The sequence below is a fragment of the Taeniopygia guttata genome, chromosome 1A (genome assembly GCF_048771995.1).
Source record: "Taeniopygia guttata chromosome 1A, bTaeGut7.mat, whole genome shotgun sequence".
Lineage (NCBI taxonomy): Eukaryota > Metazoa > Chordata > Aves > Passeriformes > Estrildidae > Taeniopygia > Taeniopygia guttata.
Genome location: NC_133025.1, coordinates 18,446,742 through 18,459,510, shown reverse-complemented (window position 1 = coordinate 18,459,510; position 12,769 = coordinate 18,446,742).

Here is a 12,769-nt window from a genome sequence, read left to right as displayed (position 1 = left end):
TCTTAAACACAGCAGATACAATCCTGGATGCACAAAGGCCAACAACACCATTTGGAATGGAGTGAAAGGGACAATTTACTTCAAATCAAAAAAGGAAAAACAAAACAATTTTCTCACAACATCATTTGTTTCCAAAGAGACAGATTTTTGTAGTCAAGATGTAGCACTTACAATTTACCCTCCAAAGTCTTGCTCCTAAAGGTATTAGAAAGCAACTTGACACCAGAATTCAATAGTGTGAGCATAGAAACTCTTTGAAGCAGCCTTGTATCCTTGCTTGGTAATAATGGGAAAGGGTGGAGTCACATAATATTTGAACAACAAAGCAAACTGTAAGCTATGATAAATAAATGCCTCAAAGAAAACACCCTGGCCCCACCTTTGTCTGATTCAAATGAAAAAATACCAGTTTCACCCAAACCACAAAGGCATACATGCACACGCACATACATACAAAAACTGCAATTCTAACTTCCATGATTTGATGACTGAAGCATTTTGAATAGGTGAATTAATATATCATTGAAAACACTGCCCTGTTAATGAGAATTTTCAATATTCACATTCACATTCAAATGCATTTCTTTAATGCTTTTGTTTTCTAAAGATTTTAAATTTTCAAAGATAAATTTCAGATTTTTATTCTTAAAATCGTATGTAAATATTTTGTATTGCTTTTACTACAGTTTGCTACAGCGCTGACTGCTTCCCTTTGATATAGTGTCTTCTTCAGTTTGTGCCTTGCCTTACTAATAGAGTCCTTGCTTGTTTGCTCTTTCTCTAACAATGAAGAGCATCTACCCTACCTCTTAATTGTACTCCCTGCTTTCATTGTCTTTCCTTTCTCTCTTGCATGCTTATGTGGAAAGGCCAAATACTTTTCTTCACACTTTTACATATTTCTTCAACTTCTCCCTCTTCTTGACTGCACATGGCCAGAAAAGTGAGAAGTATGTCCCTGCTGAATGACAAGCTGCAAAGTCACAGAGTAGCTGTTGTCTTCCTGGAGCCATATAGAAATAAATGATAACAGCCATAGCAGGTAAAACCAAAGATTCCTTAGCCTCGTATTCAATTCCCAACAGTGACGATTAGCAGGTGCCTAGGGGAGAGCACACAAACAGGGCAAGCATAGAATATATAAATTCTGTACATTCTCACAGCCTCCAGAAATCTATGATTCAGAGATATGATCATTTCTTCTATCTCCAAAGAGGCTGAAGAAGCCTAGGGAGATGAAGAATGAAACATGACTCAGAGAACATGCAGTTTAGTGAAGCACAGCTAACTTGAAAGAAGGAAAGAGAATGCATCTATAAATTAATTAAAATATTAAAAGTTGCTGTAAGTCAGTCTACCTCAGGTACAGGATGCAGTCTAGCCACAGAAGATATAACAGTCTGAACTCTGTAATGTAGCTGTGCAGAGCTAAGGCTGACTCATTCAGATACACACCTAAAAGGAGTCCCTAACCCAGTTTGGTCAAGATAATTAAGTTGCCTTAAAGGATTTAAATAGCAGGTCTTGCTAACACTTTTGCCTGAAGTATGTTAAGGAAAAATCACAGATCTACAGTCTAGTTGCATTCAGAAGAGAAGCAGTAAGTTCTTCAACTGGCATAGGCAGGCATGCCTGGTGCTATCAATCCACTGCATTGGACAGCCAGGAAGGAGAACAAATATACCCTGTGGCAGCCAATGGTTCCCAGTCTTCCATCATCACACTGCCATTGGAGATTGCTACACCTACAATTTTGCAAATTGGCATGCTGCAGCAATGGACAGTCAGTCTCCTGCTGGTAAAGACAAAATTAATTTGCTTTATGAAAGGTGGGTGTCATTAGCAGAACAGCATCAAGGCTTTCTCATGACAGCACTCCTTTACTAATTCTGCTCTAAACTGGGCAAAGTCCTTCCTAGCTTTCTTCAAGCAACATCAGCCTTCACATTGTCAAATAAATTATTTGAAATAACTTATCTGATTTTGTCAGAAGAAAATAGAAAGCACACATGGAAATTTCCAGATGAAGTCCAGGATAACATAAAGTATTACAGAAGGAAAGAGTATGCACCTAGAAAGCCATAGTAGGTTATCTTGCTTCAGTTGCAATTGTTATTTGTAGTGCATACATGCAATCATAATGTCACAGGCAAACTAGTACAACTCAGATTTTTACTTAAGGCATTGTCAGTTAGTACAAGTTTTTATCACTGATGCAGGTATTGGAGAAGAAAAAAATAAAAGAAAAAAAAAAAAGACACTTGGAGCAAGAGATTCCCCTCCCTGCCTAAACTCATATTAAGTCAAAGACTGGTTTACCAGATACAAGCTCTCCCAGTTCCTCCAGTGAGGTGACAGGCAAAAGAGGAGATTGAATTTTGTGTTCAATGGTTCTTTCTATCATTTCCTACTTATTGGATTCTATCTATCTACATAATAAAGAACTTGGGCTCCTGCACAATTACAAAATCTGGAAACTGAATGTTGCAGTGTTTTGGAATTTGACATTTGGACAAACAGATTTCTTCCTACTAATTAATGGGATCTGAACACCCTGTTTATAATGTTCTCCCACAGAAGAAGAGAACTAAAGCAGTTCCACAGTGAAGGATGGGGTACACTACCTTTCTGATTACACATGAAATTTATACATATTTCTTCAACTTCCTCCACATTTGACAGTCCAGAAGGAATACTTTGTGGTGCAATAAGTATTTGAAGCCTTGAGACAATCTCATGCCAAGCATGAACACCAGCATAAAGGTGAAAGTAAAAATATATAGCCAACAATAGAAGGCTGAACCATGGTACCTTTGGCTTAAATAATCACTTGCTGACACTAAACAACACTCAAAAACATGGCTCTACTGCAGCCTAGGTGAATCTAATTGCTAGCTCTTGCAGTGTCATCTTTGTCTTGCTGCTCCTGATCTTTGATGACAGACTTAGACAAGCTATGTTTAAGTGCACTGAATCTGGTTATTTTTTACTAGTCTCATTCTATAGTGATGAAGAGATAAATCATCCATGGTTCTACGGCATGCTAACATCAATGAAAGAAAACACTGGGAATGGTGTGGGTAGAAGCATGTAGGGAAGGAAAAAGAGCACATCCTTCCACAATAACACCCAATCACAGTTCAGCCAGGCGTACTAAGGCCCATTAGCAAAATAGATATTCTTACAGGAAAATTGATGGTCTGTGTTCAAGGAGAGATCTACACTTCCAGCAAAGGTGTTACTTGTGAAGATAGATGAAACACTAACATAGATGAAAAGGATACTATTATCCTAGAACTTCACATACTTCAAATAAATGCATGTTTCATGTAACTGTATTGTGATGCTATCAAATCCTAACTTTTCTGAGTACCTCAGCATCTACACTGAAGAGTCCCCTCTCTTAATTTCTCAGAGCACAAGAATTTCAAAGCAAATACACACACAGCCTAGACATCTTAGGATGCCCTTGAAGAACTTAACTCCAGCCAACATCCAAATGTTTGTGCATTACTTTGCTTTCACACCATATCAATGCTCTTTGGTCTTTATCCATTCCTTATTTCTTAAAAAACTCCACAGAATCTGAAAGACAGACAACCCTTTTTTATATAATATAGTACCATTGGGTCAAGTCACACTTCCTGGCATCTGCAGCAGGATTGTCTTAGAAGGTTTTAATGTACTATTTCTCTCTTGTCCTTCTCTTTTCATACAGAAGAAAAATAAGTAAGATAGCCGCATTGCCAGAGTCAATTAATCTTACAAGAAGCCCAAAAATCTTCAGTGGATGGCATACAAAATATTTTAGGAGAGCCTTTTATGTTCTTGACAATGAATAATCACATCTTTGGGAAGAATAGATATCATCACAGAAACAAGGAGGAAAAAAGCCAGGGAATCTCAGAAATGGGAAACTGGACAAGACAAACGCAGATCTGAACCGATGTGGTTAATCAAACATTCTCCGTTTATTTGAGATAAGATGGTAGTTTATATAAGCTTCTACATAGTTTACAAAAACAAAGGCACTCTGATTGGCAAGCTAACATTGTTTACCTTTTCCTTAAAGTGGTCTAAACCTTACACTATAAAACCTATACTAATTCACACCCAGACAGCCCAGTGGTCCCCATCACACCTTAATACTATTTCTATCTGCGCCACAAACTCTTCATTTCTAACTGCATCAGAGGCTTGAAGGCCTCACAAGGCCCAAATCTGAGGCCTAGACTGGAGTAACTCAAATCTCATAACTCATGTCCTCTTTCTCTCAAAAATGCTGCAACAGAGGAAGCCATATAGAACAGTTCCACATTCAGGTATCTTGAGACAGAGAGGTTAGAGGAGAGATACCCTATTTGCTGATGAAACTGTGAATGCAGCTCTTCCCCACTGGTGTAAGAGCAGGCACACCAGGAACCTTTGGAATGGAAGGCAATTTAATAAATTTAAGTTTGCAATTTACTGAAGTAGTATGTATAGTCTGTAGTAGACACTTGGTCCATCACAATATAATCCTCATCTTGTTGACAGTAGGAAGACATAATGAAGGCATCCATAGTGAATTTTGAATACCAGATTTTTGCTGTCTTGCATCTGTATGAAGGAAGCAGTGGGCAATATTTTGCCTTTTTCTGAACATTTAGGGGTACAGTTTAATACACAAGTGTATCAGACATTTCTATTCCTTCATACATTATGAAATCTGGTTTGCTCCTTGGTATGACATTCATTGTTAATAACATGATTATGGCATTGAGAAAAGACTCATTACAGAGGAAAGCTTTTCCATCCAATTCAATGCATTCTATGATTCCTTATCATGCTCTTAAAGCACATCATGCCAGTTTCATGTTATACAGCAGATGCAATGTGCATTATGACAATATTATCTGCAATGTAGCTCTGAAACCAGATCAAGCAATGAATTGCATTTGTTCTTTAATCCTTACACTGATTGTTATTTCCTGTCAAAGAGCAAAGTTCAGCAATATGGATAACCATCGACCTACATACAAAAAAAAAAAAAACCAAAAATCCCCAAACCAAAAGCAAGCAAAAAAATATAATTTGACATGTGACATGAAAAATGTACAGGAAACAAAGTACATTATATGTGACTGTACTAATTTAAATCTATATTTCAGATATATGACCCTCAAGACTGATAAATGTTTATTCTTTTAGCTCTTTGACCTGAGGTGGAAAAAGGGATGAAAACCAGGCCCCTTTGTTCCAGCAAACTTAAGTATGAATTAGGAATTATAAAAGAAACAATGGGACTGCAAAACCACAACTGCATAGATGTGTCTGCAATTGTCTTATTTAAATCTCTCTGATAGCAATGAAAATCCTTTTTAATTCAGTGGAGAAAAATATTATTTGAGAAAATAGAACTGAGCCTGAAATCTTTGTGAGGTGGGAGTAAACAAAAAAGTGTCAAAAATATTACACCAATAAATGTCAGTGGACATAACAGCTTCTCTTAGGAAGTAGAAGTGGTCAGGCAGAACTGGTACCACTACAATTTGCTGCTTTTTACTTGCACAGAATTTAAATAAATCATACCTCGATTTTTTTATAACACAAGATTTATTATTCTTAGGGAAGTCCTCAGCTAAAAGGATTCAGCCTTAATATGCTTTCTGTTAATAATCAGACCAACAAGTACATCAACCACCTTTGTCCCAAGAGTGGCAGTGGCCTTCTAAGGGGCAAGACACAAAACTGGAGGAAGTAATAAATATTAGATCTTAATCTGGTGCCTCAAGTCTATAAGTATTCTCAGACACGTAGTTTTTACACACCCAAATATGGCCTTCAACACTCATATCATATATTTAAATGTTCTATCACTGCAAAGTTCATCTTCTAGGAAACGGTATGAAAAGTAATTGTGTAGTAAGCAACTCAGCATTGATTGCAACTCACTCTTCTTTTTGACTACAGGACAGATTTGTAATTATGGAGGTTTAGATTTAAACTTCAGAGACACTACCTTCAAGCCATCTATTTCACACATTTTCAAAATGTAAGAAATTATTATTACATTTTCCACATTTTTCTTTTTTTTTTTTTAAGTATCAGTAATACAGAAAACCCAATTTCTCTGCAGACAGATGGCAAAGAACAGTAATTAAATATGGAATCAAAACATGTAAAATATTATGTTAAGAAAACCAGGTAACAGGGGAAATTAAAACTATAGGCAGAAAAATTCTGCATTCAATCAGAATAAGGACAAGAATTGATTTTTAATAAAATTTGGGAGTAAAAGAAATCCGAGTGCCTGTGAATATTGTTACAGAGTAGCAAGAATATAAATTACATCAGAAAAGGAAGATGACAAAATTGTTAATGATGTGGGAAAAGGCAGAGGTGTTCAGTATGTTTCTGTTTTGTATCTGGAACACAGCTAAGTGTGCTTTTGTACCATAAATTAACAGTGATATATATTTCTTTTTCCAATAGTATCTAGGAATGATGTTGAAGAGAATTAAGTAAAAATTATCACAAAAAGATAAGCAGGCCTGAGTTACTTTCTCCCAAAAATCATGAATCATCAGGATCCTTCAGAATTTCAACACATTTTGAAGACTCCAGATTGCCTTACAGAATTTTTTTTTTTGCCAATGCTTCAAATTAGAATTGTTATGGTGCAAGGGAAACTAATGGTACAGGTGCAACAGGACATATGTTAAATGGGGAATTGCTAATGTGTATTATTTAATCTTACTGAATACCACTTTTGCTTCTAGTATCATAGAATCATTTAGGTTGGAAAAGACCCTTAAGATCATTGAGTCCAGTCATAAACTGCCAAGCACTGCCAAGTCCACCATTAAACCATGACCCTAAGTCCCATATCTACATATCTCTTAAAAACCTCCAGAGATGGTGACTCAGCCACTTCTCTGGGCAGCTTATTTCAGTTTGCATTTATATGGTCTAAATTTATACGAGGCAGTATACAAATGTGTGAATTCCTGTTGGTTGCCTCTCTGGAAGCATGATTGATATCTCACTGAAGTGTAACAGCACGATGACTGCATTTATCCTGAAAAATTGACCCAAAATTATGTAGTTTATTAGTCCACCTAACTAAATGCATCAGGACTTCTGAGTGAAGCAAGAATAATAAGTGAAAGACACAAAGGTTCTCCATGTGAGGAGGTAACCCAAACTCTACATAGTAACAGAAGCCACAGTTCTTAACAGAAACCGATAGATACCTTTGTTTCTGACCCTAATTAGAACTGTTTGGAATGGCTTTCTCATGTATTTTAAATACAAATCCTGGACTACTAAATGTTGTCTGACTTACTATCGCAACCAAAGTCTTCAGAAGCAGAATACTGTTAGCTGCTCCTGCTATTTGTGGAAGAGAGAGAGTGGTGCTTGTTATCAGTTTACTTCTTGAGTGTCATCCAGAAAAAAAGGCCTGCTCACCATTCCCTAGCTTAAGAAGTGCTGGATAACCTTTGGCTTTTCTACTCACTTTTGTGCATCCAAGCCATTCAAGCTTTTACAGTTTCCAGCTCCATCAACCTAGTAATTATCCATACCTCCTATTTCAGTACCAACTAAAGGACATTCTTAGCAGCATATTCAACACTTATACCAGCTTCTTCAATACCCTTTTTCCTGTATCTGTCTTGAAAGAAAGTAACTTTGATCCTTTTCACCTCATATGACATATACATTTTACATCTTAATATGTGTCCTTTATACAACAAATACAGAGATAACCTGTACCAGGGTTTAGAGTCCAGTATTGCTCCATCACACAAGACTACCCTAATCAGGAAGGACACAATCAGAATGCCTCAATTGTGATTTCATTTAAAATTTAAATACTCAAGGCTCAAGAATAATCAATACTGCCTACTGTCACTTTACTGTTGAACATACCCAAAATAAATAAAAGTTATTAGTAGACTCCACAATGGTGTCCATGGAATCATGTGCTCAAAACTACATACTCTTCATTTCAGAGCTTGCTACACTCAGAGTATCATTAGCCTGATAGAAGACCTATCCTCAAAAGCTATAGCTGTGCCTTGTCTTAGTGCCATGAGTCTAGAAAATAGATCTTTCTTTCTTTTATAAGGCCTTAACCACTGGGCTATTTTAGTACTTTTATCACAAAACAAAGTTTCATTCACAAGCAGATGTTTGTTGTTGCCTACTGCCAAACTCTATTAGGTGCCTTTTCATACATACACTTCTTGATGAATGTCTGCAACAATACTGAGAGTTGGTCAAAAGTGACTGTCAAAAAATTCAAGTAATACATGATCTTCTTCAACCAGGATGGACTTATTGTCTTCAATGTCTCAGCTTTGGCTGCCAAATTATGTCACCTTTTCTTGTTTTTTTCTGAGGACACATTTTAGATCGACCTAAGAGACTTACCAGCTTGCAATATGAGTGAAGTAATCCTTTCAGAAAGTGTAATAGCATGGTAGTATATTTGTTGCAAGATTTTCACATTTAGAAAACAATTTAAAACATTATAAGACTCTGATTAACATAGACTACTATATTCTTCATGAAGTCCATGGAAACATGACAGAAAATGAAATATAATTATCATAAAGTTAGTACACCACTGCAGATAACACACACACAGTAAGGTGTCCTTTGATCATACAGTCATGTGGTTTATGGTACATATTTTAGTTATCTATGAATAAAACACTGAGTAAGGACAGTCACTACGTTTTTGACTATAGTAAAATTACTGGAGTGCATTCATCTGAGCCTTGATCAATGATCATTTAAGGATACTCATTCCTTCCCTTCTTTTGTTATTATTATTTTTATAGTACAGTATCAAATCAGGTACTGTTTGTATATGCTAAATGGAACTGTTCTTCTCATAGACTTAATCTAACTTCAAAAAATAAAAACGGCACCCTATTCTGGCAAGAGTTATTATACTTACAGAAAAATTTACTCAATACATAACCTTCTCCTCCACGTGAACTTCTGTTTTCAATTATACACACTAGCACAGTATCAAGGATGCTCAGCTTGCTGAAGATGTTATTCTGTGTCTAGTACTAACAACAGTAGCAGTGACTGGTGGCAGTTCTGCAGAGGACTACACATGGGATGCACCAGTAAGACTGGAGTTTTTTCTGGTTAATAATTACATCTTTAGATTAGCAAAGACCAGGAACACCAGTAGGTTGTCAATCAGAGAGCTGCGGCACACCCATACAAAGTAATCTGGTGGTTCCTTCCTGTATACGGTTCAAAGGACAGATCTTATTAATGTAATTACAGTAACTTCATCATTCTTTTCTTATTACAGAGTGATTGACAAGCAGAATCAGTGAAAGTGGAAGTGGAAACAAACAGGCAGTGACGCTAAGATAGTAGGAAAGACCTGAGTATCTCCTGTTGCTGAATTTCGGCTCATCAACCATTAATTAGGAATTTAGGTAGTCATAAAAATGGTTGACAAACTGTTGTGCCAAAGTCTATTGACTTATTGCATTTGAAATGTGAACTTATTCTATTATGTTCATATTACAACTACAATATAATTACAACAGTTCTTCGTTTAACTTGCCCACCAAGTGTTCTTGCAGTCTCCTTTAAATCACTTGTCTTGCTTTTAACATTAGAAATGTATCTATATATTGAGTAGAAATCAGTAGCATAGGCCACATAAACATAATATTTGGTTTATAATATTGGTATTATGTTTGAGTTTAAAATTAGTGTCAAGATACAAGAAAGATCAAATGGAGACTTGATAGATCTGCATATTGTCTCTTTTAGCAAGACTTCAGCAATTTTATTACTTATTATCATTATAATTATTGAAAACCAATTAAACTTTTCTATCCATTCTCAAATATAGAAGGATACATTTATATTGACATTGTCTGTTATAATGAATTTATTATTAATAAATTGCTGAATTATTTTACTGGGAGTACAGCATTTTGGATCAACTCACGGATACAACGGAATGATCTAAATCTTATAACTACAGTGGTCACAACTCAGATAAGGCTTTCGTATCTTCAAACTTCAAAGGGAAGGTAGAACACAATCCAGTTTCATCTGTAGTCTAATATTTGTATAAAACTCAAACACAGTCATAAAACAATGGTGTTTTTGCTTCATCCCATATAACAATGATGCAACAATGATACAACAAATGTCCCTCTAAATTTTTACACAAAATCTTAAGAAAATATGTTCCAGTGTTTCTTTAATTTTAATGGAAGGATTATGTATTCACCTACATTTGCAACTTGGTAATTTTACTAAATAACACTTAGAAGTAAACCTTATGTTTTTATTTTATTATATCTTTTTTTCCCTCCTCGATTTTATTTGGTACATGTGGACAAACACAAAATTCATTGAACAGCTTGTGATATCTTACTATTTCCATCAATACATAGATTATAGGTTGAAAACCACTCATTTTGACTATCCCATTAAACAATCATTGAACACAGATCAATTTTTCTCATCTTTGCAGCAGTTCAAATATAACACTACTGGTACAAAGAGAATTACAGGAGCAAATACAGGACTTTATTAAGAATTGCCTTGGTACACAAATTACTCTACCACTTTCACTCACTCTATATAAAGACTCCAGAGCAGGCAGAGGTGGATCATATTCCTTACTCCTTACCTACATTCTTTATTCATTAATTTGCTGATGACAGTATCAACTCATTCTACAAGACATAAAGTTGTTTTCCACATTGAAATTTGATACTTAATAGCCCTTCTACTATTTTTATCCTCCAATTATAACTTTGAATATACTTGTTATCACTAAAAATACAATACTCTTTTTAATCTTGCTACATTCTTGGCCTTTGTGACTTGGCAGTGAGTTCCATGGTCTAATTACAAGTTTTATATATAGAGGTAATTACAGGTTGGGTTTGGATATTTTTTCAGTTTTGAAAGTTACCTTTTAATTCTCCTTGATGTTTCTCAGCTCATGTTAAATGAGAGAGAACACAGTCATCTGATCTGTGGTACCTAGACCATTATTTTACTGTATCCCCTTTCTTGATCTTCCCTCTAAAGTGAAAAAAACCCTAATCTTTCAAAAGAATTTTTTTTCATATCCTCAGTCATTCTCATTACCTTTCCTTGATCCCACTTTAGTTTTTCAATACACTTTTTGAAATAGGGAAAACAGCTGCTGAAATTGTGCAATCTCTCTACTGAATACAAAGTGCCACCTGCAAAACAATGAAAGATGAGGTCCTGAGAACTCAGTTCTGTACAGAGCCATGCTTTTTGAATCATAAATAGTAATGCTCCAGAGACTTTCCAGTCTGACTTCACTTGACACAATGTCATGGTATCTAAAGCAAGTTGTGCATCAAATCTGTAAGTTCTTTATACACATGAACATATCTTCTTCCATTATCTTAAACCCAGCTTCAATACCAGGTCCTCAGTTACGGGAGAACTACATCCACAGCGAGGCTCTGTAACCCACCTGTCCTTTACTTCTAGATTTGTTGTTTTCTCCCAGTTCTCAGCCTGGGAAACTCTTCCCATGTGAGGCTTAAAGAGATAAGAAATACCAGGTGGGGAAAAAATAAATAAAGTGCAGATATTTCTAGACTGTTATGGAAAGAGGTCAAATAAACAAAGTAGATTGAGCTAGCAGAACTTCATGTTTTAAGATACCAGTCCTAACCTTTGTATTCTCTTTGGAAACCCTTTCAGTTTTCTGCCTTCTGTTAACAGTACCTCAATACTGGTCTCACTAATGCTTATGGTAGGAGTCAACTTTGACTGAATACACTCAGGATATTGATTTTTAAAGGGAAAAGAATGTGCCATATGTGAAAATATACAGTGTGTTACTAAAGAAGTTGTCAATTTCTTTCTGTTGATCATGAGCCAGCAGTGCCCTGGCAGCCAGGAGGGCCAGTCATGTCCTGGGTTGCATCAGGCACAGCATCATTGACTGGGTGAGGGAGGGGATTGTCCCACTCTGCTCTGCACTGGGACAGCCTCACCTCAAGTCCCGGGGGCAGTTTTGGGTGCCACAACATAAAAAGACATTAAGTTATTAGAGATTGTCCAAAGAAGGGCCATGAGGATGATGAAGGGTTTGAAAAGGAAGGCACATGAGGGGCAGCTGAGGTGACTTGTTCTTTTCAGCCTGGAGAAGAGGAGACTGAGGGGAGACATCACTGCAGTCTACAACATCCTCATGAGGGGGAGCAAAGGAGCAGCCACTAATCTCATCACTCTTATGACCCACTACAGGGCTCGAGAAAACAAGGTGAAGATGAGTTAGGGGAGGTTTGGGTTGGATATGAGGAAAAGGCTTTTCACCCAGAGGGTGGTTTAGCATTTAACAGGTTCCCCAGGGAAGTGGTCAAAGCACCAGCATGAAAGAGTTCAAGAAGCATTTGAACAACACTCTTGGGCACATGGTGTGAGTCTTTGAGTGTTCTGTGCAGGGCCAGATGATGATCCTTTCAACTCAGCATATTCTACAATTCTATGATTCCCTAATCATTCATAGTTCCAACAATATGTTGGAAATGCAAAGAAATAGAGAGGTTGTGGCTTCACAAGACACTGGTCAAAAGAAAAGCACTGGAGTTGCTGAAAGTGGCCTAACAACTGATCAGTAAGACCTGGCAGCGTCATTCATTTTTCTTATACATCCTAATCTTTAAGCAAACAGGGAAATATAGCAGAAGCCTTCCTTAGCAGCACAGAGTATATATGACTGTGCTCAACAACAAAA